General features: G+C 32.5%; 2 long non-coding RNA genes across 4 annotated transcripts in view; one reads left to right on the top strand and one right to left on the bottom strand.

The window, feature by feature from the left end:
• The window catches only part of LOC136034077 (uncharacterized), a 61,770-nt gene that overhangs the window by 14,905 nt on the left and 20,777 nt on the right, over positions 1 to 26,088 (bottom strand). Inside the window, exon 3 of the long non-coding RNA XR_010619110.1 lies at positions 14,382 to 14,550. This is a non-coding gene — a long non-coding RNA (uncharacterized LOC136034077). The remainder of the gene's footprint in view (positions 1 to 14,381; positions 14,551 to 26,088) is intronic.
• Positions 10,224 to 26,088, top strand: part of LOC136034076 (uncharacterized) — a 136,190-nt gene continuing 120,325 nt past the window's right edge. For all 3 annotated transcript variants that reach the window (XR_010619108.1, XR_010619109.1, XR_010619107.1), the window contains exon 1: positions 10,224 to 10,429. This is a non-coding gene — a long non-coding RNA (uncharacterized LOC136034076). The remainder of the gene's footprint in view (positions 10,430 to 26,088) is intronic.

Genomic DNA, 26,088 nt, shown 5'->3' with positions numbered 1-26,088 from the left:
CCATGCAACTGAACCTTGTGCAACTGAGCACTGAATAACTTAACCCTTGTGTAACTCAACCTCGTTCAACTGAACCCATTCAACTGAGCCCTCGTGAAACTCAAACCCCGTACAAATCAACCCATTTAACTAAACCCCCGTGTAACAGAGCCTCCTGGCAACTGAAACCTCGTGTATCTGATCCACCGTGCAACTGAACTAACTTGCAACTGAACCCCCGTGCAACCGAACCCCCGTGCAACTGAACGCTTGTATAACTGAACTCTCGTACAACTCAACCATCATACTTACATTGGGTAAAACACAAGCTATAGTCTATACATGTTCAACCTTGTTGGAATGGTTTGCTTTTTAAAGTAATGATGTAAATGACTGTCGAGTTCATTCATAAAAAAGCTATATTTTCTTGTCACAGAAACAAAGAAAATCAGACTGCACAAACTTTAAAGCCAGATTTATTTTTCCTCTTTTATGTTTATTAATAAGGAGTTTCCTTCGCAATATCACTGTCAACGGGTGTAAGCGTTTACCCACCACCCGCCCTCTCCCATGGAAAAACCCTCTCCTGGAAAATATACCCTTCAGGAAAAATGTGGTTTCAAAAATTTGAATATTTGCAACCGAACTACCGTGGTTCCCTAATAGGATTCCCTTTACCTTGTCACTGTCTCAGGGTCTAGGTACCCTCTCCCACGGCGAAACCCTCCCCTGTAAAATTGCCCCTCCGGAAAAATGTTGTTTTTCAAATTTGAATATTTTATTTGAGTTCTGTTATTTTATATTTTAGTTGAGAACTGCTAAGGAAAGTGCAAAAGAGGAATTTATGTGTAAGTCTTGCACCTCCTCTTTATGTAAAAACGTTCTTCTCGTGGAAAATACTCCAGAAATTCTTGCCTATTCCCTACACAAAACTACCACGTGAAACATGTCTATTTGTCTCCCAATAACAAACTTTGTCGGTAAGCAATGGACAAATTGCTTAAACCTCAGCAATGGGACTCTCTGGTTGTTTTGTAGCTAGGGAAAGAGGAATATACCTCAAAGGATTCATTTTAGTGACAAAACATCTCTGCTCTGATTGAATCTTCGCATAAATACAGAGTTAGCTCTAAGACAGAGACGAAAGGAGGATGAGCATGACGCAGGAGGACGAGGATGAGCATGAACGAATTTAGCATGTTCACTTCACGAAAAATTCTCATCAATAATAAATCCAAGATATCTACTGGTTTTTACTCTATTTATAATATAATTTTTACATTTAAATTGAGGTCTGTTTGGACGGATCCTATTCAAGAAAATAAAATACGGTATGTTTTACCATAATTTAGTGTTAAATACTGTGAATCAGCCCATGATATAAATTCAGTCAGAGCAATTTCCATTTTTTTAAATACAGAAGGTAGATTTTTACATGCAACAAAAAGAAGTGTGTCATCTGCAAATATTATTAGCTTCAGATAAATAATATTTTAAATTATCAATATAAATGAGAAAAAGCAGTGGTCCCATTATTGAAGCTTGTGGCACTCCGCACGGTAAAAGATGGCACTCTGATGTTGCATTTGCATTTTGTACAACTTGAGCTCTATTAATAAGATATGAATGAAACCATTTTAAAGCCACATTACGTGCACCAAATGATTCAAGAGTTTGGAGTAATTTATCATGATACACAGTGTCAAATGCCTTTTTAATGTCTAAAAGTAAAGCTGCGGGTATTAGGCCTTTATCAAATGCATCATTCACCCAGTAAACTGATTTCAAAATTGCAAGGTCCGTAGAAAGTCCTTTGCAAAAGCCAAATTGGGTAACACGTAAAAGATTCTGCTCCAGGAGGTAATCATACATTCTTTTATGGACTACTTTCTCATAAATCTTCGAAAAAAAGGTAAAATAGAATTGTGTAGGTAATTACTCGGGTCATTTTTTTTTACATCCCTTTGTGAAGGGGTAGCACTCGGGCTAATTTAAGTTTCTCTGGAAAAGTTCCCTCTTCAAGTGATAATTAATCACATGAGTCAAAATAGGAATAACAATTGTTTTTGTTGCTTTAACAACTTTTAACGATACTTCGTCTACTCCCCAGGATTGTGATTTCTTTCTCATAATTATTTCATTTATTTCATTTTCATTACAATTTGTAAAAACGAATTCAGAAGTAACATGACAAGGTTTGATTTTGGGGACTGGTGGACTTTTTGATCTTTGAACTGCTTCATGGCACAGCTTAGAGCCTTCCTCTGAAAAACCCTTCCATAAATTATCCGCAATTTCTTTTGAATCGTTGACAATTTTTTTCACTGAAATTCATAATTTTAGTCCTTTTCCTTTTTGTGCCCCAGTGTCTCATTGATTTTAATCCAAGTCCGCTTCATGTTTCCTTTTATCTGTTCAAACTCTTCTTTGTAATAAGCTCTTTCAGCGTGCCGTTTAATTTTACACAGCCGATTTCTATACTGTTTGAAATTCAGGAGTTCCTCCTTCGTGGGTTCTTTTAAATAATCTTTATACAGTCTATTCTTTATTTTTACAGAAACAAGATACCAGTCGTCATCCATACTTTCCGTAGGTTATTTTTTCTTTTTAACTTTCTTTAAGGGGCAACGTTTATCAAACTCAGCTAAAAATATGTCCATAAACAAATTATAAACCTTTTCTGCGCATTCCTTTTGAAAACTTCCGAAAAATCAACATGTTCCAAGTTTACAGCCAGATTTTTCAAACTATTTTTTGATAAATCTTGATGTTTGATCTCATCTTCTGGTGGTCTCCACGTTAAACTATCAATTTTACTCATCAACATAAGGTGGTCTGATCCGTCATTAACAAGTACATCGACCGTACAACCATTCAATAACTGCCCATCAACAAATATGTTATCTATTAAAGTTGCGGAAGAAATCAACACGATCATCTGGATTTAATAGATCAATATTGAAATATCCCATTAACACTACCCTTTTCATTTCTTTTGCAACTTGTGACAGAAGACTTTCAAATACTTCTTAAAAATCTTTCTTCGAAAATGACGGTACTTTATATATTATTCCAAACAGTAGCTTTTCTGACTATGAAGACCTTATTTCAATAAACAATGTATCGAGTTTACCTTCAAGCCAGAGTGAAAAGTCATGTCTTACCTCATAATTTATATCATTTCTTGTTAAAGTGGCTGGTCCTCCTTTCTGCATAAAAGAGTGACCTTTATATTCAACCTTATACCCTGGAACACAAAAATTCAATGCATTCAGGTTCTCATCGCTCAAAAACGTTTCACATAGGCCTACAAACAATGGTTGCGATTAAAGACACTCCATTGTCCACAACAAAGAATATTTAACTGATCGGAATCCTTGGCAGTTCCAAGCAAGTAAAGAATTTCCTTTACATACATCCCAATTAGTAAGATCTTCAAGTTCAACGTATGAACTATCTTTAGGGTACTTTTTTAATCCAGCTTTAAATCCTGACTGACCAAACGAAACATCTGAAAACACATCAGCAATAACTAATCTATTTTTCTCATAATTTTTCAATCGATCAAGGGACCCTGACATGACCTAACCGCAAAAAAATTAATAAGGAGCACAAGCAGAGACAAAAAAAAGTAAAGAGCATAAATGAGAAAAAGAAACAAAAAAGTGGGGTATCGCAAGCAGAAAATGGTTGAAAGAACAAAGAGTGACAACATGGCACTGCACAAACTTACACGAGAAAAGCAATAATAAAGATGATGATCCTTCACCGATAAGATCATCTGCACTTCGTATTTTCCTGATATTCGGACCCTGTTTGACAAAAATCATTCCATCGATTGACCATGCGTTCTTTGAACCAAGTTTGTTTCGAGCCAAATCAAGCAAGTTTCGATCTTTCCATGAACACCGTTATTGCACTATCCAGAATATGAAACACAACACAAACGGGAGACACGTTAGAACTGTTGGAGACTGGAATGGATGGATTCTGGAACCGACGAACCCTCTGGATGTACAAATTTGCAACATTTTTTCCCCAAAAAAATCCAGTAGTCCCATTTTTTCCCCAATAACTTGTTTCACTGACATATCATGACTGACTCCTTGTGCTTGCTTTAAACCACTAAAAATAAGCGTATCCATTAATGTTTTCTGGTTCATTTCATCAAATTTTAGTTCAATCACTTCGATTCCGTCTTCCAGAGATCCAATTTGCTTTTTTGAGCCAAGATAACATTTTTTTCAAAAGCACTGAACTTTGTAGATTATTCAACCAAGATTGAATCATGGATTTTACAAACGATTAAAAAAAACAAGTTTTTTTAACTGAAAGTAAGTATCGACATTAAAACTTAAAACGAACAGAAATTAATTTGTATATAAAAGGGGCTGCTTTCTCCTCAACGCCCCGCTCTTTAAGCTAAAGTTTGACTCTTTCTCTCATCTCATCTTTTTTTAGCGTAAAGAGCACGGTGTAGATCAGGAAGTAACCCCTCTCATATACGAAGTAATTTCTGTTCGTTTTAAGTTTTAATGTCGCTGCTTACTTTCAGTTAAAAAAACTTGTTTTTTTATTTAATTTCTGAGCGTTTTTGAATCAATGCATGTTTTGATTTTGGCTCTCCGCAGAGGAATAATTAAAACGAAATTTGCTTATTTTTTTGGGCTAAATGGCTTTCTCATAATTGTAATCGAATGATTTTGAGAAAAAAAGAGCGGGGGAGGAAGCCTAGTTGCCCTCCGATTTTCGGTTAATTAAAAAGGCAACTAGAACTTGTAATTTTTTACGAATCTTTTTATAAGTAAAAGATATTCGTAACTTATAAATTAGCTTACGTAAAGAACTTTTGTATTCTCATATTTTTATTACATATATGAGGGGGCTCGCCCCCTCGTCAATGCCTCGCTCTTTACACTAAAGCTTAATTTTTGTAACAATTCATTAAGAATGACCCCTAAATCACAAAAGCCGCAGAATAAATAGTTGAAATTGCTAAAAATACGTTAGCGTAAAGAGTTAGGTATTAGGAGGAGGCGAGCCCCTCATATAGTTAATAATTTCTGTTCGTTTTAAGTTTTAATGCTGCTGCTTCCTTCCAGCTGAAAAAAACTTTTTCATATTTATTTTTTCATTGTTTTTTTATGTAATGTTAGTAAATCCTGCGCTCCTTTCATGGAAATTTTCTCCTCCCATGACAAATTCCTCGATGGAAATTTCCTCCAGCATATCCCCCTCTTCTCAACCCCTCCCCAAACTAAAAAATCCTCCTGAAAACGCCTTTCCACTTCCCAATAACCATTACTATATGTAAGCACTGGTCAAAGTTTGTAACTTGTAGCCCCTCCCACGGGGACTGTGGGGGAATAAGTCGTCCCCAAAGACATAGTTATAAGGTTTTTCGACTACGATAAATAAAAAGTCTTTCTCAGAATTGTGATCCGTCGACTTTGGGAAAATAATTAGCGTGTGAGGGGGCCTAGGTGCCTTCCAATTTTTTAGGTCACTTAAAAAGGGCACTAGAACTTTTAATTTCCTTTAGAATGAGCTCTCTCGCAACATTCTAGGACAACTGGGTTGATACGATCACCCTTGGGGAAAAAAAAACAAACAAACAAATAAAAACTCATCCGAGATCTGCCTTCTGGCAAAAAATATAAAATTCCACATTTTTGTAGATAGGAGCTTGAAACTTGTACAGTAGGATTCTCTAATACGCTGAATCTGATGGTGTGATTTTCGTTAAGATTCTATGACTTTTAGGGGGTGTTTTCTCCTATTTTCTAAAATAACGCATATTTTCTCAGGCTCGTACCTTTTGATGGGTAGGACTAAACTTGATGAAACTTATATATTTAAAATCAGCATTAAAATTCGATTCTTTTGATGTAGCTATTGGTATCAAAATTCCATTTTTTAGATTTTTGTTTACTATTGAGCCGGGTCGCTCCTTACTACAGTTCGTTACCACAAACTGTTTGATGTCTTCTGTAACTGATGATGGTAGCCCTGTAGAAGGTACCGTGCTCAAGTTTTCACGAATCCTTTTTTCAATTTCATTTCTCAAACTTTTCGCTGATTTTCAAGTTTTTTTAGTATTGTCCGCAACGGAGGCAAGAGAGGCCCGATCCAAAGTAAATATCCGGAAAAGTGGTATCTTTGCTGAATGCATTTGCTACTCCTTTGGTTTTTTTCTTCACAGCTTTATCTAAGTTTTCTTGGATGGTTCAAGCTGAGATTCTTGATCCGTTAACACTTCATGCGTGCCGTAACAGAATTAAATAAAAAAAAACAAGTTTTTTAAATGAAAGTAAGGAGCGACATTAAAACTTAAAACGAACAGAAATTACTCCGTATATGAAAGGGGCTTTTACTTCTCAATTTGAACAAAGGATTCGTGACAACTTGAGCACGGTACCTTCTACAGGGCTACCATCATCAGTTACAGAAGACAAACAGTTCGTGGTAACGAACTGTAGTAAGGAGCGACCCGGCTCAATAGTAACCAAAATCCGTGATCATAAAAGCGTGATCAGGCTCGTAACTTTGGATAGGTAAAACTAAACTTGATGAAACTTATATATTTAAAATCAGTATTAAATGCAATAGCATTTAATTAGTAATCCAGCACGTTTAATTAGATCCAGCACTTTTACAAAACGTACAAGTCCACTCTATTGCGTTACACTGAAATCGCTATTCAAAATATAATCCTTTTTCAACAATGGTCTTAACTGGACGAAGTCTGAATGAATACTGAAAGAATGAATACTTGTTTTATCTACAGAAACTAAACGAATGATATTTGCTTCTATGCACTGAAAAATTTCAATTGAAAGAATGTTTAAAATTTTAGGATTTAAAATCAACAAATTTTCACAATATGAAAAACATTTTTGCATTGCTGTTGAATATGTAACCCTAATTAAGCACTTTTAAGGATATAACTACCAGTAAACACCAAATATTGGAAAATTAGGACCTTGTAGAAACAGTAGCTTTACAATTTTGCGGTGTAAAAATTTTTATCCCAAGTTTGTAACAAATTTTTATCCCAATTTTTATCCAAATATTTATTCTAATTTTTTATTTTTTTATTTTCATACAAAGGTTTTCATTTTATTCTCAATAACCGGGAAACTTGTTTATATTTCTTCGATGTTTAGATAACAATTTTCTTTTTTTGTAACAGAAACCAATCAAAATAACGTATGAAGCCAAACCTAAAACATATAAGAAAGAATATGTGACTCGAAAAAGTGACAAAAAAGAATATGTCAATAAACTTCAACTTAAACCAAACAAAAGGCGAATTCTATGCATTTGTTGCTTAAAGCAAAATATATTTTTAAACAATTTTTGTTCTTTTTCCAATCCTTTTTCTGCTATGGTTTCGTTTCTTTTCGTTGCTTTTTTGATTAGGGGTAACTTTGATAAAATTAAAAGTAACTCTGAGGTTGAAAAATAAAGTAGATATAATTACTAAATCAGGTTAAGAAAAAAATGAAAAAAGATATTCAGAAACAACTAAAAATTTTATTTTCAAGAATAGAAAGGTATATTTTCCAAAATCAAAAGCAGAACAATTGTTTTTCTGACATGCGTCAGATTATATTCAAGTCCTTATATATTCAATTCTTGTTTAGCTACTGCCCTTAATTCTCTTTCCTGCTCGTTTGTTTCATTATCTCGAAATCTGTCTTACATTGCATATGCTGATGACATTATCCTTCTAAGCCGGTCCAAGTCTAGTCTTGTTTCTAATTTTAATATTTTAATTAATTGTTTAAAAGGTTTGGGCCTTTCTATCAGTTTTGAAAAATGTCAATTTTTTTTTGTAAATTGTTTAGAGGATAATGTCAGGGCGACTCTCGATTGCGACAATGGTGTTATTTTTCAGTCGTCGCCAATAGTCACTTATTTGGGATTACCTTATGCTGCTTCGAAAAGAGATTTCAAACCAGTCCTGGTTCAGCATGTTCAGATGAAACTACGCAAGGCATTTGGTCTTTTAATTCGTTTTCGGGGTCTTTACCGTCGGGACGTCCTTGGTCGTATGTATAGCGCTGTTGCTCTGCCTCAAGTATTGTTCCCGTCCCTCCTCTTTCGAAATTTCAGACCTTCTGATCTTTCGCCCATTAAAGTTTCTTATTTTAAATTTTTATTTGGTTTCCCCCTTTCTTTTAGTAACACTGAGATTGTTTTAAAGCTTAATGTGAAGGATCCTGTAGTCTGTATAAAGAAAAAATCTAAAACATTTGAAGATAGGGCAAAAATTAACCTTTTAGGTCATAATTTATTTCCGTTTTTTAGTAACAGTTCTGGCTCTTCCTTATTTATAGGCTAATCTTTTAGCAAGTGTTTTTGTATCTTTTTTTTAAGTGTTGGATGAATATTTGATAGGTTTTGATTGTAAGTGTTATCATTTGTTTTTTCTTTTTATTATATTGTAGCGTACTCCTCATTTTTTGAGGGAAATAAGGAAAATAAATAAATAAATAATAAATGCATAAAAACTCAAGTTTTAATATTTTAAATGTAATAAGATTTTATTAATATTTTTTTCTGTAACATCTGCTTCATTTCAAACGCATAGGAAAAAAAATAACTAAAACAAGCTTTTAACTTAAGCTGTTGATTTAATTTTCAGAAACTTCAAATAAAACTTTAGCCTTCAAAGAACTTAAGAGGCTGTAGAGCCATATCTACTTAGTTTAAATAAAAATAGCTTTAAATAAAAAGCTAGCATTCAAGGAATTAAGAGGTTATAGAGCCATATTTGTTAATGGTAAAAATATTAAAATAAGGCATTAGTTAAATCATATACTTTTGCTGTTATCCAAAGATCGCAATAACCGAACACTACTTTCTTCATAGTAAGACTGAAAAATTATGAACAGACAAATCTTCTTGGATTTTTTCAAAATCCTTACACTTTAAAAGCTCAGTCTAGTTTCATGAGTATAACGTACGATTAATTTTCATTAATACTTTCGTTTTTTCAAATGCATTCCTTTAGAATGCCCAGAAAAAATGTTACCAGACGAAACTTTCAGTTTAAGCAATGCTCTTTGTTATCTTCAAAAAGCAACTTTAAAATCGAAATAGCGCAATGGACTTTACACAATACCTCTTAAGTATATTTAAACAACATAAATTTAGTCTTTCAGGTGTCCGAGAAGATTCATTACTCCCTCTCATTAATATAATTAAATATAATATATAATTAATTATAAAATTAATTATATTATAAAATATATATATATTTAATATATAATTATATATTAATATATAATTAATTATAATATATACTTAAATATTTACATATATATATATATATATATATATATATATATATATATATATATATATATATATATATATATATATATATATATATATATATATATATATATATATATATATATATATATATATATATATATTATATATATATATATATATATATATATATATATATATATATATATATATATATATATATATATATATATATATATATATATATATATATATATATATATATATATATATATATATATATATATATATATATATATATATATATATATATATATATATATATATATATATATATATATATATATATATATATATATATATATGTATATATGTATATATATTTTATATATATATTAATATATATATATTTATATTATATATATATATATATATATATATATATATATATATATATATATATATATATATATATATATATATATATATATATATATATATATATATATATATTTTTTATATATATTATATATATATATATATTTATATATATATTATTATATATTATATATATTTTATATATTTATTATATATACATTTATATATATATATATATATATATATATATACATATATATATATATATTTTATTTATGATGGAACCTTGTCTTGTTCGCTTACACAGCAAAATTGTAAAGCAGCTGTTTCTATAAGGCCCTAATTTTCCAGTATTTGGTGTTTACTGGTAGTTATATCCTTAAAAGTGCTTACTTAGGGTTACATGTTCAACAGCAATGCAAAAATGTTGTTCATATTGTGAAAATTTGTTGATTTTACATCCTAAAATTTTGAATATTCTTTCAATTGAAATTTATCAGTGCATAGAAGCAAGTATATTTCATTTAATTTCTGTAGATAAAATAAGTATTCATTTTTTCAGTATTCATTCAGACTTCGTCCAGTTAAGACTAGTGTTGAAAAATGATTATATTTTGAATAGTGATTTCAGTGTTAAGCAATAGAGTAGACTTAAACGTTTTGTAAAAGTACTGGATGTAATTATTCAGTGGCGAAGGAATTAAATCTTCTTTGGATACTTTTTCTGGATAAATTTAAGGAGAAACAGGCGAAGGCTGGCATGTCTACAAATAAGAAAGGCAATTAAAAGGTAACATTTTTTTCTAATTATCCACTATGCCTGGAGGATTCGAAATTAGAAAACTAGCGTTTGCAAAATTCAAAGGATATCCAAAATTGCCGGTTCGAATTGTGGATACTGTTCAAAAGAAGAAAAGATCACACTTCGCTGTTTTTTGTTACGACACGCATGAGGTGTTAATTTTTGTTTAAATATATATGATTGAATTGAATTGAACTGAATTGAATGTTCAACATTATCGCTAAGATGAGTTAGACGCAATGATGGATAAAACACACGGAGGACAGAATCACAGTTCTGTTTTTGAAACAGACAACGTCAGGTCATACTACCAAGAACCATTCAAAAGCGGGGGAGGGGTAGAGGAGGGGCAACCGGGTCAGCAATCCTGGGAATAGTAGTTTGGGTGTTACGGCCTAGGGGTTGCCCACTTCGATCAAATTTTTCATTTTGATTCAGTTTTTTTTTGCTTATATTTGAGTCGGCCCTCTTCCCTTACCGCTTGAAAAAAAATATGTAAGCACAAATTTTAAAGTTTCCGGTCTTAACTAGATGTGTGCCTCATCCCCTGCTGCAACATATATAAAAAGTAAAATATGTCCTAACTAAACATATTCCCCCCCTGGTAAAACAGAAGTATAAATACAATCTATCTAGAAATAAGAGAGGTTTTTGCGTCTTTTTCCAGTGTTTGCAACTCCTGTCTTCTACATAGAAAAATCGAGGACAAGGTTGTCTTTAATGGTGTCAAATAGTCGCCAATTTGCCTTGGTTAATGCTCCCCACTATTGAAAAGAAAATTATATAGGATAGGATTTGGAAACCTAGGAAACCTTTAACGATCTAAATGTCTATTTTCCTCTATTACGGCTGGTGTTCAGATTTGCCATTGTTGGTGAAATTCTAATAGTCTGAAATGACGTTTAGCTAGTTTCACCAATTTTGCCCAATGGGGCATATTTTCGTCACTTGGGAAGAAGGTTTGGAATATTATAAGAGATTAATTATGTATATTAATTACGACCTTATGATTTTACATTAAATAAAAACAAAAACAAAAAAAAACAGCAGCTTTTTTCAACTGAAAGTAAGGAGCAGCATCAAAACTTAAAACGAGCAGAAAATTTTACTGAAATAAGGGAGGCTTGCTTCTCCTCAATGCCTCGCTCTTTACGCTAAAGCTTTGTTAGAACACATAAAAAAGCTTATAATTTTAATTAAGCGGCCAGCGTGTTTCAGGAGTCGTTCTTAAAGAATTGCGAGAGAAATTCAAACTCTAGAGTAAAGAGCAAAGTATTGAGGACAGAAAAGCCTAAGTAGTACTTTCTGTTTGTTTTAAGTTTTGATGTTGCTTCTTATTTTCAGTTGAAAAAATTTATTTATTTCTGATCGTTTTTTAATAATTCCAGGAAATCTAGCTCCCCCCTCTATGGAAAATTTCTTCTCTCTACGGATAATTCCTTCATGAAAAGTTATTCCCACATAAAATACCCTCTTGTCCCCACCAGGAAAATTACTTTCAGACAATTCTAATCTATCTGAAGATTCCCCCCCCCCCCGAAAAAATCTCAATTTTTTCTTAGTACACTATCATTTCGATTTTTTTAATCATGCAATCTCATTCTCCGCGGAACAGTTTTCCCATAAATAACCCCCCCCCCCCAGTTGAAATTTACTCCTGCAGAAAATTTCTTTGAGAATAAATCCTGTGGAAACCCCTCTATGATGAATTTTTCCAGTGAAAGATCGCCCCTCCTTCGGAACGATACCCTAGACAATTAAAACTCGATAAAAATTCCCCGTACGGTTCCCCTTAACATCTCCACATGTGTAAATGCATCTTGAACATTCAGCCCACCCTCGATAATTTTGTCATCGAGATCCAAAAACGAAGGGAGTGATGGAGACTAAAAAGAGACCCTAAGGACCGAATTCATGACCTGCAAAGTTTTTCGAAAATCTTTACTGCAATCTGAAAAACAATTAAGATAATACTGGGACTTGGCCTTACGAAATACATAGTTTTAAATATTCTTATAAACTTTAAATCGCTGAAAGCAAATAGCTTTAATTGAGGGGCTAGCAGAGTTAAAGGCCCTCTAGACACTATTTTTTCTCCCACAACTCCTAAGAAGACCAAGGGTCATAAAGGCCTTCTTAGACTTACGTTTAGAAGGTGAAACAGAACAAATATTCTGCACAGCTTCTTTAAAAGACTCATAAGAAGTTTCCAACCAATTACAAAATCAGAATTACTCTCAAAATTACCCCAAGAAATTTCTGCCAATGTTGACCTAAGAAGCGGCAATTCCACTTCATCAAATCTAAAAGGCCTCTCACCAGACTCACTAGTCCTCTCAATAGTCAGTTTATCAAAACAGTATCTAGAGTAAACAGGGAAACAATCAGAAATGCCACTCACTAAAACATAATTTTGGTCGACATAGCTGTACAGAGAATTTTGTCAGTCAGAAGATAATGTACTCTCTGTTATCCGAGATGGGATACATACAGAATGTAAAGTACCTGCGGCTAGCATGGACGAAAAAAAAATCCGAAGATACGGAAGACCTTATATCTATCAAATTTATATTAAAATCTCTTATTATAACTTGAAGAAGGTATCCAGTAGATCATTAAGGATGAATAGAAACAGAGGAATAGAGCTACTAGGAGATCAATTAATAACACCAACAATTAAATCCTAACCTCCGCATCTAATATCAACGAACACTGAGTCAAGGACACCTTCGATATTTCTGGATAAATCCATTGTAAGAAAATATGGGAAAGTATTAAAATAAACAAAGTAAGACCACACTTGGCCATCTTTTGTCGATTCAGCCGCTCCATCTTATAACCTTGCAAATCCAAAAGTATATTGTTATTAGGATTTAAGAAAGTCTTATAAAACCAATAACATCAGGTACACCATCAGAAACAATCTATAGGGGTAGGGGTCATGCTATCTTTAAAAGCATAGTTATTGGGTCTTTCAGCTACACTGAACAAAATGGATATCTCAAAATTTCAATTGGACTTTGAGGAAAAATTGGGTGGGAGGGGGCTATTTGCCGTCCAATCTTTTTGGTCACTTAAAAAGAACACTAGAACTTATAATTTTCGCTCAAATGAGCATTTTCTCAATATTCTAGGACAATTGGTTTGAAACGACCACCCCTGGGAAAAAATAAAAAAAAAACAAAAAACAACAAAAAACAACAGCAAAGAAACATGCATCCGTGATATTTCTTTTGGCAAAATATACTAAGTTCATTATTTTTGCAGATGGGAGCTTTAAACCTCTACAATAGATTTCCCGGATATCCTGAATTTGATGATCTGATTTTCATTAAAATCTCTTGGCTTTTAGGAGGGGGTCACCTGCTTTTTCGGAAATCAGGCAAAATTTCTCAGGTGCGTAGCTTTTGGTGGATACAGCTAAACTTACGAACCTTAAATATTTGGATTCAACATAACAGGGCAATTATTCGGATATATATATATATATATAATATATATATATATATATATATATATATATATATATATATATATATATATATATATATATATATATATATATATATATATATATATATATATATATATATATATATATATATATATATATATATATAATATATATATACATATATATATATATATATATATATATATATATATATATATATATATATATATATATATATGTATATATATACATATATATATATATATATATATATATATATATATATATATATATATATATATATATATATATATATATATATATATATATATATATATATATATATATATATATATATATATATATATATATATATATATATATATATATATATACATATATATATATATATATATATATACATATATATATATACATTTATATATCGGTTACTATTGCTGTGTAGCTGTGTCGCTCTTTACTTACAGTTTGTTACCATGAACTGTTTGATATTCCGTTACAAACTGAATCCTTCCAGGCCAAGGCATTGATTAACAAGTTTTATCTGTGTTATCCATAGTTGCCGCATGGGACTTCTTTACAGCATTATGGTGCTTATTGAAGTTGTTGAATTCTTAAATCAGGTTGTTGAATTCTGAAATGAGATTGTTGAATTCTTAAATCTAATTAAATCGAGCCAAATCTGGCAAGTTTCGATCTTTCCATGAACACCGTTATTGTACTATCCAGAATATGAAACACAACACAAACGGGAGACACGTTAGAACTGTTGGAGACTGGAATGGATGGACTCTGGAACCGACGAACCCTCTGGATGTACAAATTTGCAACATTTTTTCCCCAAGAAATCCAGTAGTCCCATTTTTTCCCCAATAACTTGTTTCACTGACATGTCATGACTGGCTCCTTGTGCTTGCTTTAAACCACTAAAAATAAGCGTATCCATTAATATTTTCTGGTTCATTTCATCAAATTTTAGTTCAATCACTTCGATTCCGTCTTCCAGAGATCCAATTTGCTTTTTTGAGCCAAGATAACATTTTTTTCAAAAGCACAGAACTTTGTAGATTATTCAACCAAGATTGAATCATGGATTTTACAAACGATTAAAAAAAACAAGTTTTTTTTAACTGAAAGTAAGTATCGACATTAAAACTTAAAACGAACAGAAATTAATTCGTATATAAAAGGGGCTGCTTTCTCCTCAACGCCCCGCTCTTTAAGCTAAAGTTTGACTCTTTCTCTCATCTCATCTTTTTTTAGCGTAAAGAGCACGGTGTTGATCAGGAAGTAACCCCTCTCATATACGAAGTAATTTCTGTTCGTTTTAAGTTTTAATGTCGCTACTTACTTTCAGTTAAAAAAAAAACTTGTTTTTTTATTTAATTTCTGAGCGTTTTTGAATCAATGCTTGTTTTGATTTTGGCTCTCCGCAGAGGAAGAATTAAAACGAAATTTGCTTATTTTTTTTGGCTAAATGGCTTTCTCATAATTTTAATCGAATGATTTTGAGAAAAAAAGAGCGGGGGAGGAAGCCTAGTTGCCATCCGATTTTCGGTTAATTAAAAAGGCAACTAGAACTTGTAATTTTTTACGAATCTTTTTATAAGTAAAAGATATTCGTAACTTATAAATTAGCTTACGTAAGAACTTTTGTATTCTCATATTTTTATTACATATATGAGGGGGCTCGCCCCCTCGTCAATGCCTCGCTCTTTACACTAAAGCTTAATTTTTGTAACAATTCATTAAGAATGACCCCTAAATCACAAAAGCCGCAGAATAAATAGTTGAAATTACTAAAAATACGTTAGCGTAAAGAGTTAGGTATTAGGAGGAGGTGAGCCCCTCATATAGTTAATAATTTCTGTTACGTTTTAAGTTTTAATGCTGCTGCTTCCTTCCAGCTGACAAAAACTTTTTCATATTTATTTTTTCATTGTTTTTTTATGTAATGTTAGTAAATCCTGCGCTCCTTTCATGGAAATTTTCTCCTCCTATGACAAATTCCTCGATGGAAAGTTCCTCCAGCATATCCCCCTCTTCTCAAACCCTCCCCAAACTAAAACATCCTCCTGAAAACGCCTTTCCACTTCCCAATAACCATTACTATATGTAAGCACTGGTCAAAGTTTGTAACTTGTAGCCCCTCCCACGGGGACTATGGGGGAATAAGTCGTCCCCAAAGACATAGTTATAAGGTTTTTCGACTACGATAAATAAAAAGTCTTTCTCAGAATTGTGATCCGTCGACTTTGGGAAAATAATTAGCGTGGGAGGGGGCCTAGGTGCCTTCCAATTTTTTAGGTCACTTAAAAAGGGCACTAGAACTTTTAATTTCCTTTAGAATGAGCTCTCTCGCAACATTCTAAGACAACTGGGTTGATACGATCACCCTTGGGGAAAAAAAAACAAACAAACAAATAAAAACTCATCCGAGATCTGCCTTCTGGCAAAAAATATAAAATTCCACATTTTTGTAGATAGGAGCTTGAAACTTCTACAGTAGGATTCTCTAATACGCTGAATCTGATGGTGTGATTTTCGTTAAGATTCTATGAATTTTAGGGGGTGTTTTCTCCTATTTTCTAAAATAACGCATATTTTCTCAGGTTCGTAACTTTTGATGGGTAGGACTAAACTTGATGAAACTTATATATTTAAAATCAGCATTAAAATTCGATTCTTTTGATGTAGCTATTGGTATCAAAATTCCATTTTTTAGATTTTTGGTTACTATTGAGCCGGGTCGCTCCTTACCACAAACTGTTTGATGTCTTCTGTAACTGATGATGGTAGCCCTGTAGAAGGTACCGTGCTCAAGTTGTCACGAATCCTTTGTTCAAATTGAGAAGTAAAAGCCCCTTTCATATACGGAGTAATTTCTGTTCGTTTTAAGTTTTAATGTCGCTCCTTACTTTCATTTAAAAAACTTGTTTTTTTTTATTTAATTCTGTTACGGCACGCATGAAGTGTTAACGGTTCAAGAATCTCAGCTTGAACCAACCAAGAAAACTTAGATAAAGCTGTGAAGAAAAAAACCAAAGGAGTAGCAAATGCATTCAGCAAAGATACCACTTTTCCGGATATTTACTTTGGATCGGGCCTCTCTTGCCTCCGTTGCGGACAATACTAAAAAAACTTGAAAATCAGCGAAAAGTTTGAGAAATGAAATTGAAAAAAGGATTCGTGACAACTTGAGCACGGTACCTTCTACAGGGCTACCATCATCAGTTACAGAAGACGTCAAACAGTTCGTGGTAACGAACTGTAGTAAGGAGCGACCCGGCTCAATAGTAACCAAAATCCGTGATCATAAAAGCGTGATCAGGCTCGTAACTTTGGATAGGTAAAACTAAACTTGATGAAACTTATATATTTAAAATCAGCATTAAATGCGATAGCATTTAATTAGTAATCCAGCACTTTTAATTAGATCCAGCACTTTTACAAAACGTACAAGTCCACTCTATTGCGTTACACTGAAATCACTATTCAAAATATAATGCTTTTTCAACACTGGTCTTAACCGGACGAAGTCTGAATGAATACTGAAAGAATGAATACTTGTTTTATCTACAGAAACTAAACGAATGATATTTGCTTCTATGCACTGAAAAATTTCAATTGAAAGAATGTTTAAAATTTTAGGATATAAAATCAACAAATTTTCACAATATGAAAAACATTTTTGCATTGCTGTTGAATATGTAACCCTAATTAAGCACTTTTAAGGATATAACTACCAGTAAACACCAAATATTGGAAAATTAGGACCTTGTAGAAACAGTAGCTTTACAATTTTGCGGTGTAACAATTTTTATCCCAAGTTTGTAACAAATTTTTATCCCAATTTTTATCCAAATATTTATTCTAATTTTTTATTTTTTTATTTTCATACAAAGGTTTTCATTTTATTCTCAATAACCGGGAAACTTGTTTATATTTCTTCGATGTTTAGATAACAATTTTCTTTTTTTTGTAACAGAAACCAATCAAAATAACGTATGAAGCCAAACCTAAAACATATAAGAAAGAATATGTGACTCGAAAAAGTGACAAAAAAGAATATGTCAATAAACTTCAACTTAAACCAAACAAAAGGCGAATTCTATGCATTTGTTGCTTAAAGCAAAATATATTTTTACACAATTTTTGTTCTTTTCCCAATCCTTTTTCTGCTATGGTTTCGTTTCTTTTCGTTGCTTTTTTAATTAGGGGTAACTTTGATAAAATTAAAAGTAACCCTGAGGTTGAAAAATAAAGTAGATATAATTACTAAATCAGGTTAAGAAAAAAATGAAAAAAGATATTCAGAAACAACTAAAAATTTTATTTTCAAGAATAGAAAGGTATATTTTCCAAAATCAAAAGCAGAACAATTGTTTTTCTGACATGCGTCAGATTATATTCAAGTTCTTATATATTCAATTCTTGTTTAGCTACTGCCCTTAATTCTCTTTCCTGCTCGTTTGTTTCATTATCTCGAAATCTGTCTTACATTGCATATGCTGATGACATTATCCTTCTAAGCCGGTCCAAGTCTGGTCTTGTTTCTAATTTTAATATTTTAATTAATTGTTTAAAAGGTTTGGGCCTTTCTATCAGTTTTGAAAAATGTCAATTTTTTGTTGTAAATTGTTTAGAGGATAATGTCAGGGCGACTCTCGATTGCGGCAATGGTGTTATTTTTCAGTCGTCGCCAATAGTCACTTATTTGGGATTACCTTATGCTGCTTCGAAAAGAGATTTCAAACCAGTCCTGGTTCAGCATGTTCAGATGAAACTACGCAAGGCATTTGGTCTTTTAATTCGTTTTCGGGGTCTTTACCGTCGGGACGTCCTTGGTTGTATGTATAGCGCTGTTGCTCTGCCTCAAGTATTGTTCCCGTCCCTCCTCTTCCGAAATTTCAGACCTTCTGATCTTTCGCCCAATAAAGTTTCTTATTTTAAATTTTTATTTGGTTTCCCCCTTTCTTTTAGTAACACTGAGATTGTTTTAAAGCTTAATGTGAAGGATCCTGTAGTCTTTATAAAGAAAAAATCTAAAACATTTGAAGATAGGGCGAAAATTAACCTATAATTTTCTGATTTAAGAGATTGTTGAATTCTTAAATCAGGTTTTCGAATTCTCAAAGGAGATTGTTAATTCTGAAATAAGGTTGTTGAATTCTTAAATTAGGTTGTTGAATTCCTAAATGAGGCTGTTGAATTCTCAAATGATGTTGTCGAATTCTTAAAATCACCGCACCTCTTGAATAGTTTTTCTCAATCTGATCTTTAAATTAACTTCATTTTAGTTTTTAAGCTCAGAACTGCTTTTAATTATAGTCGAAATTACTAGTAATAGAAAATGAAATGAAGAAAACAAAATCTAACTGTAAAAAAAGATTAAAAAAGGAGAAAAAACCTTAATATATGTTATGATTTGAGTATCGCGCAAATGTTACATCCCGTCAGTGCAGTTTCAGTGGTGGTAGCATCCAGCAATAATATAGGTAGCTGACCATTCTTTAAATCAGGACAACTTTTGACACGATCTTGCAATTTCAACGGATTTTAGTTGTATAACTAATGTGTTCGCCCCATTTATACTCCTATGGCTGCACTATCTAATATTGCTATATATATATATATATATATATATATATATATATATATATATATATATATATATATTATTACGATAATATATTAAATATATATATACGATAATTATATATATGTATATATATTTAATATAATATAGTATATTACTATATTATTATATATTGCTACAGGCAATATATATAATATGTTACTATTAATATATATCTAATATTACTGCACTATTTAACATTCCATATCATTACTGTTGAACCTATACAATAAACTCACCAGTAAAATGTCTGACCAGAATTAACTTCAATTTTTTTTTTGTATTAATTTCATCATCGTTTCTTAAATGAAATTCCAAATATATATATATTTTTTCCTCCAAAAGTAAACAACAAGTGAAAAAGTTAAAATAAGCATATATGAATTACAAATATTTAAATTCCTACCTTAAAACGGCAGGAATTTACTACAAACGAAAAAATAAAACCTAAAAAGTACACAAAATACTACTACCTCTCGGATGAGAGGGAGTAATTAAATGAGAGGGAGTAATTAAAAAGTAAAAACGTTTTTCTGGATTTTAATCAAAGCTGTTTGGCAAGTTTTTATGAACTTATTTGGCCATCTCTCGACAAACAAAGATCTCTTACGAAACCTGTCTGACTAGTTTTTTAGCAACAAATTAGACACTTCATTTAGCTATCAAGCAGTAAGAATATAATTAGGAATTCCAAAATTTATAGGCAATCACGCTCCGATAGAGGTGGCGAGAGAAAATTATGCAGAAGGGGGGGGAGTGAGTTGGTAGCAAGAGTCGTGGTACCCGCCGGGCACGCCCCTTAAATTGCGGGGACAAGGTAGTCAACCCTCAACACTTCCCTTACTTTTCTCATAAGGAAACCACCAGTAAAATGGGTGATAATCGCTCTGGAATAATAGCAATTGGAGAACTGGTTTATTTGTCAGTTTTGAACTTTTTGTAGTTTAGCCGAAATAATGGTGTTGGTGATGATCTTATTATTCGGTATGCCTTGGAATTCTTCGATGCAGCTGCTGTTTTGGCCGCAAAGTCTACTTTTTGGAACAAAGTTTTGCCTGGAGAAATTTGCCCAAGACGTGCAGGAAATAAGGCAACACAGAGTCATTTACATGATATTCTTGAGCTGCTGGCGAAATGTGATTCTGAAGATTTAACCGGACCTACGTATGTTATCTTGTCAGCTAATGAAGTTCCTTCGGTTCCTGACCTGATGTTTTCACATCTATCCTCGAAGCTCACGCGAATGGAAAAAGTCCTCAATGCCGTTGCGTCTCGTGCGGAAGTTTATGATAACCATTTTCTGCCCCTTCCTCAACTTATTGAACCAAATGTCCTGGCGACTATTGTGGTTTCCAAGATTCATGCTTCACGTGACAATCCACTCCAAAGAAAAGAAATGCTGGATAAAGTTACTGGTCATGAATGTGTTAGTAGTGTAAAAGCAAAAAAAGACCAACTGATTGTTCATATAGACAAATCTGCAGTGAATGACTTTTGCTCTTGGATTAAAAATACGGTAACATCTTGTGCGACTAAGATTGTCACAAAAAAATACTTGGAATTGTTAAAGGAATTCCTCTTGACTTTGATGTTGACCAATTCTGCAGTGAGCCACGCATAGCAATTGCTAGTCGTCTGGGTGCCTCTACAGTTGTCAAGATTGAGTTTACAGATCTATTGTCAAAGGCTCGGCTGCTAAAAACAGGACTAAAAATCGGCTATGAACTTATTCGAGTTCCTGAGTTTCTGATCCCACCTAGATGCTATCACAAGTGTAGATCCCCCAGCCATATCCAGTCCGCCTGTTCCAGTTCAAATCCAAAGTGTGCCGTCTGCTCAGGGCCTCATGTCTCTACGAAAGAGTCACCCTATAAACTCCCTGCGAAATGTGCAAATTGTGGTGGTCCACATGTTTCGTTTAGTCTAAAATGTCAAGTCCTTAAAAAAGTGATTTCTGCTGCCAAGTGATGGCTCGCTCGATATCGCTACTCTCTTTTAATATTAATGGCACTAAGGATAAAGCCTCTATGATCGACGAGTTCATAGATGATTACGATATAGTGTGCTTACAAGAACACCTGCTCTCTTCCACCAGTTCCAGTTTCCTACAACAAAGTATATCACATCAGTTATTTCTTATAAATGCCCGCACAACTTTTGGCAGGCCCTCTGGAGGGCTTGCATTTTTTGTGAAGCGGAGTTTAAGTAGTCTAAATCCCACTTGCTTATGCTCAAATGATCATTTTCTTGCCGTCCAGTTAGGCAATACTGTTATAATTAACACTTATTTGCCACATAATGCACGTGGAATTGATTCTATAACACGGTTCGCTAAAGCTTGCTCCTCGTTATGCTCAGCTGTGAAGCAATTAGCTGATTCCGAACTTACATATCTGATTGTTGGTGACTTGAACTGCAATACTTTGGATAGATCGGCCAGAACTGACTGCTTGTTAGATTTAGTTCCTGATTATACAATTGTGCCAAACGATCAATCCTATACTTACATTCATCATTCAGGAAGTGTATCAAATATTGACCATGTAATCTGTTCGCCAAGTCTCAGTATTTCTGAAGTGCATGTCCTTACGGATGAACAAGACATTGATCATATGCCAATGTCATTTACGTTTTCCCTATCTGATGTTCCTGTATATTCCTCTATTCCTAAGCCCTCACGGTGTTTCGACAAGTATAATTGGAATCGTGCAAATATTGCCCTTTACAGTGTGACGGTTGCTAGACTACTTAGTTCTATTCGTATTCCGTTTCATTTGCTCCAGACACAGGTGCCTGTGAAAAATGTGGTTGCCGATATTAACCTGTACTATTCTCAAATTATTTTGTGTTTGAAAAACGCTGAGTCTTGTGCTGTCCCTTGTGAACAAGTTACGTTAGGGACTGGTCAACCTGTGTGGAATAATGATTCAGAGTTGAAGCCGATTAAGAACCGTGCAAAGCTATGGTTGCGTATATGGTCAGAATGCGGAAGGCCTACTTCTGGTATTGTTTTCAGTATTAAAAATCGCACTAAATCTGCTTATAAGAAATACCTTCGTGCAGTCCGATTTTGGGGTCTTGATTTTCCATCAAATCCAAGTGATCGGAAGAATATTTTAAATCCTAGTAAAATTATTAGTGATGGTCCTGGCAATTATATTTCTAGGTCAGCTTGGGAGTCGCATTATACTGCTATTTTTTCCCGGATTAATTATGCTGTTCATTCACGTTTTTCAGCTGTTTTGAAACGTATGCTACCGTCTGGTCTATCTCAGCAGGATATAGTACCGATATCCGCTGATTCAATTTACCTGGCTATTAGAAGGCTTAAGTCTAAGTCAGTTGACACCAATGGAATATCAGTGAATCATTTAAAACCTGATTGCCCCCCTTTAATATCGCATTTACAACTACTTTTTCAAATGTGTTTGTGTTGTTCTGTCGTGCCGGACAGTTTCTTGTGTGGCACAGTTACTTCTATTTTAAAAAGGGGGAAAGATCCATTTTCATGTTCATCTTATCGTCATATCACTGTTTCTAGTACCTTAAGCAAAGTCCTTGAGTATTTACTTCTCCCTTCTATAACAGATAATACAAATTCAGGAGTTAACCAGTTTGGTTTTCAGCGTGGTCTGGGATGTCAGCATGCCCATAAAGTTCTTTCTACTCTGCTTTCTGATACTTCCCGGAAGGGCTATGATCTTTATTTTTGTTCTTTAGATCTATTTAAGGCTTTTGATTCTGTAGTTCACTTCCAAGCTCTGTTTTCTTTGCTTAACTGTGGAGTGTATGTTTCTATTGTTTCTTTATTAAAATTTTGGTATGGTCATCCTTTCCTTCATGTTAAATCTTCTCCTTCTGATCCTTTTATGTTAAAGATCTCTGTAAGACAAGGTGTGAGACAAGGTGGAGTTTTATCTCCATCAATTTTTAAAATTTGTATTGCTGATATTTTAAATAGTCTTCCAACAACTTACCTTTTAGGTAGTTCAAATGTCTCATAGCTTGCTTTTGCAGATGATATTCTTCTCATTAGTACAACTAAATCTGGGCTTTCAGCTTCTGTTCGCTCTATCTCTACTGCTTTCTCGAATGTAGGTCTAACCCTTAACCCTGATAAATGTGAATTCCTATATTTTGGTCCTTCTCCTAGCTAATCTTCTAGACTTAATTGTTCTGAATTTAGCGTTCCGTGCGTGACTTCTTTAAGGTGGTTGGGCATTACCCTTACTAACAATTTAGTCTATTTTCGTAATAAAATTGTTTCTGATGCTAAGATTAAACTTCAAGTGGGTTATTCTAAAACTCTTGCGAACAGGGGGAAATACAACCGCAAAGCCCTTTCACAAACTTATTCTTGCTTTTGTGATCACTCGGTTTTATATCTTTCTGGATTGTATCCTGTTTTAAAAAGAAAAGATTTAAAGGCTCTCAAGTCATCTTATTTTCGTTTCCTCTGTTTTTTGTTGTATCTTCCTCCCTGGTACAAGAACAGTGATATGGTAACAAATTTCGGGGCTCCAGATTAAATAAAACTTCAAGTGTAGCGGTTAACTATACCACTTAAAGTGGTGTAGTTAAAGTTAAACTACACCAGAAACTATCTGACTCGATACATTTTACTATTAACCCTTTCCATGATCTTCTATAATGTTTTCTACAGTAATTTAATGTGTTATCAGAAGTTTTTTTTCTGTGTGTTTGTTTTTATACTCCGCTGTTTCAAGTGGGTCATAAATAAATTATTATTATTATTATTATGTTTTTAAACAATTTTTTTTCTTTTTTCAATCCTTTTTCTGCTATGGTTTCGTTTGTTTTTTTTCGTTGCATTTTTAATTAGGGGTAATTTCAATTAAATTAGGAGTAACACTGAGGTTGAAAAATAAATTAGATTTAATTACTAAATCAGGTTAAGATAAATAATGAAAAAAGATATTCAGAAACAACTAAAAATTTTATTTTCAAGAATAGAAAGGTATATTTTCCAAAATTAAAAGCAGCTAAAATATAGAAAAAGCAATTTTTTTCTGACATATATGAGAACTCATTTAGTTTTAATATTTTGAATGTAATTAGATTTTATTTATGTTTTTTCTGTAAAATCTGCTTCATTTCAAACGCATAGGAAAAAAAACTAACTAAAACAAGCTTTTAACTTAAGCTGTTGATTTAATTTTCAGGAGCTCCAAGTAAAATTTTAGCCTTCAAAGGACTTAAGAGGCTATAGAGCCATATTTACTTATTTTAAATAAAAATAGCTTTAAATAAAAATCTAGCATTCAAGGAATTAAGATGTTATAGAGCCATATTTATTAATCGTAAAAATATTAAAATAAGGCATTAGTTAAATCATATACTTTTGCTGTTATCCAAAGATCTCAATAATCAAATACTGCTTTTTTCATAGTAAGACTGAAAAATTATGAAACGATATATCTTCCTGGATTTTTTCAAAATCCTTATACTTTAAAAACTCACTCTAGTTTCATGAGTATAACGTACGATTAATTTTCATTAATACTTTCGTTTTTTAATACGCATTCCTTTAGAATGCCCAGAAAAAATGTTACCAGACGAAACTTCCAGTTTAAGCAATTTTTTTGTTATCTTCAAAAAGCAACTTTAAAATCGAAATAGCACAATGGACTTTACACAATACCTCTTAAGTATATTTAAACAACATAAATTTAGTCTTTCAGGTGTCCTAGAGGATTAATTACTCCCTCTCATCCGAGAGGTAGTAGTAATTTGTGTACTTTTTAAGTTTTATTTTTTGGTTTGTTGTAATTTCCTGCCGTTTTAAGGTAGGAATTTAAATATTTGTAATTCATATATGCTTACTTTGATTTTTTCACTTGCTGTTTACTTTTGGAGAAAAAATATCTATTTTTGGTACTTTATTTAAGAAACAATGATAAAATTAATTTAACAAAAGATTGAAATGAATTCTGGTCAGACATTTTACTGGTGAGTTTATTGTATAGATTCAATAGTAATGATATGGAATATTAAATAGTACAGTAATATTAGGTATATATTAATAGTCACATATTATATATATTGCTTATAGCAATATACAATTATATAGTAATATATTATATATACTAGTAATATATTATGTGATATATTATAAATTAATTGTAATAATATATTACATATATATAAATAGCAATATTAGATAGAGCAGCCATAGGAGTATAAAGGGACGAACACATTAGTTATAGAGCTAAAATGCGTTGAAATTGCAAGATCGTGTCAAAAGTTCTCCTGATTTTAAAAATGGTCAGCTACCTCACTAAGCATCCAAATACCGCAAAGACGTCCCATCATATAACAATAGTTAAAACTGGTAAGGCGTGTAAATCAAAATCTCAGAGGGAAGAATTGATTTAGAAATGGAATATCTAAAATCAAAACGTCATCCGTAATAGAGAAAACAGAGCTATCTGATATTGTGAATCGTCTTTTTTGAAAAACATAGGTAGCGCTAATTAATGAATTTTGAGTCGTAACCTTGTTTTTTGCTTGATA

Source organism: Artemia franciscana, chromosome 12, assembly GCF_032884065.1.
Source record: "Artemia franciscana chromosome 12, ASM3288406v1, whole genome shotgun sequence".
Lineage (NCBI taxonomy): Eukaryota > Metazoa > Arthropoda > Branchiopoda > Anostraca > Artemiidae > Artemia > Artemia franciscana.
The sequence above is the reverse complement of the archived record's forward strand: the minus strand, read 5'-3'. Positions and strand labels throughout refer to the sequence as shown.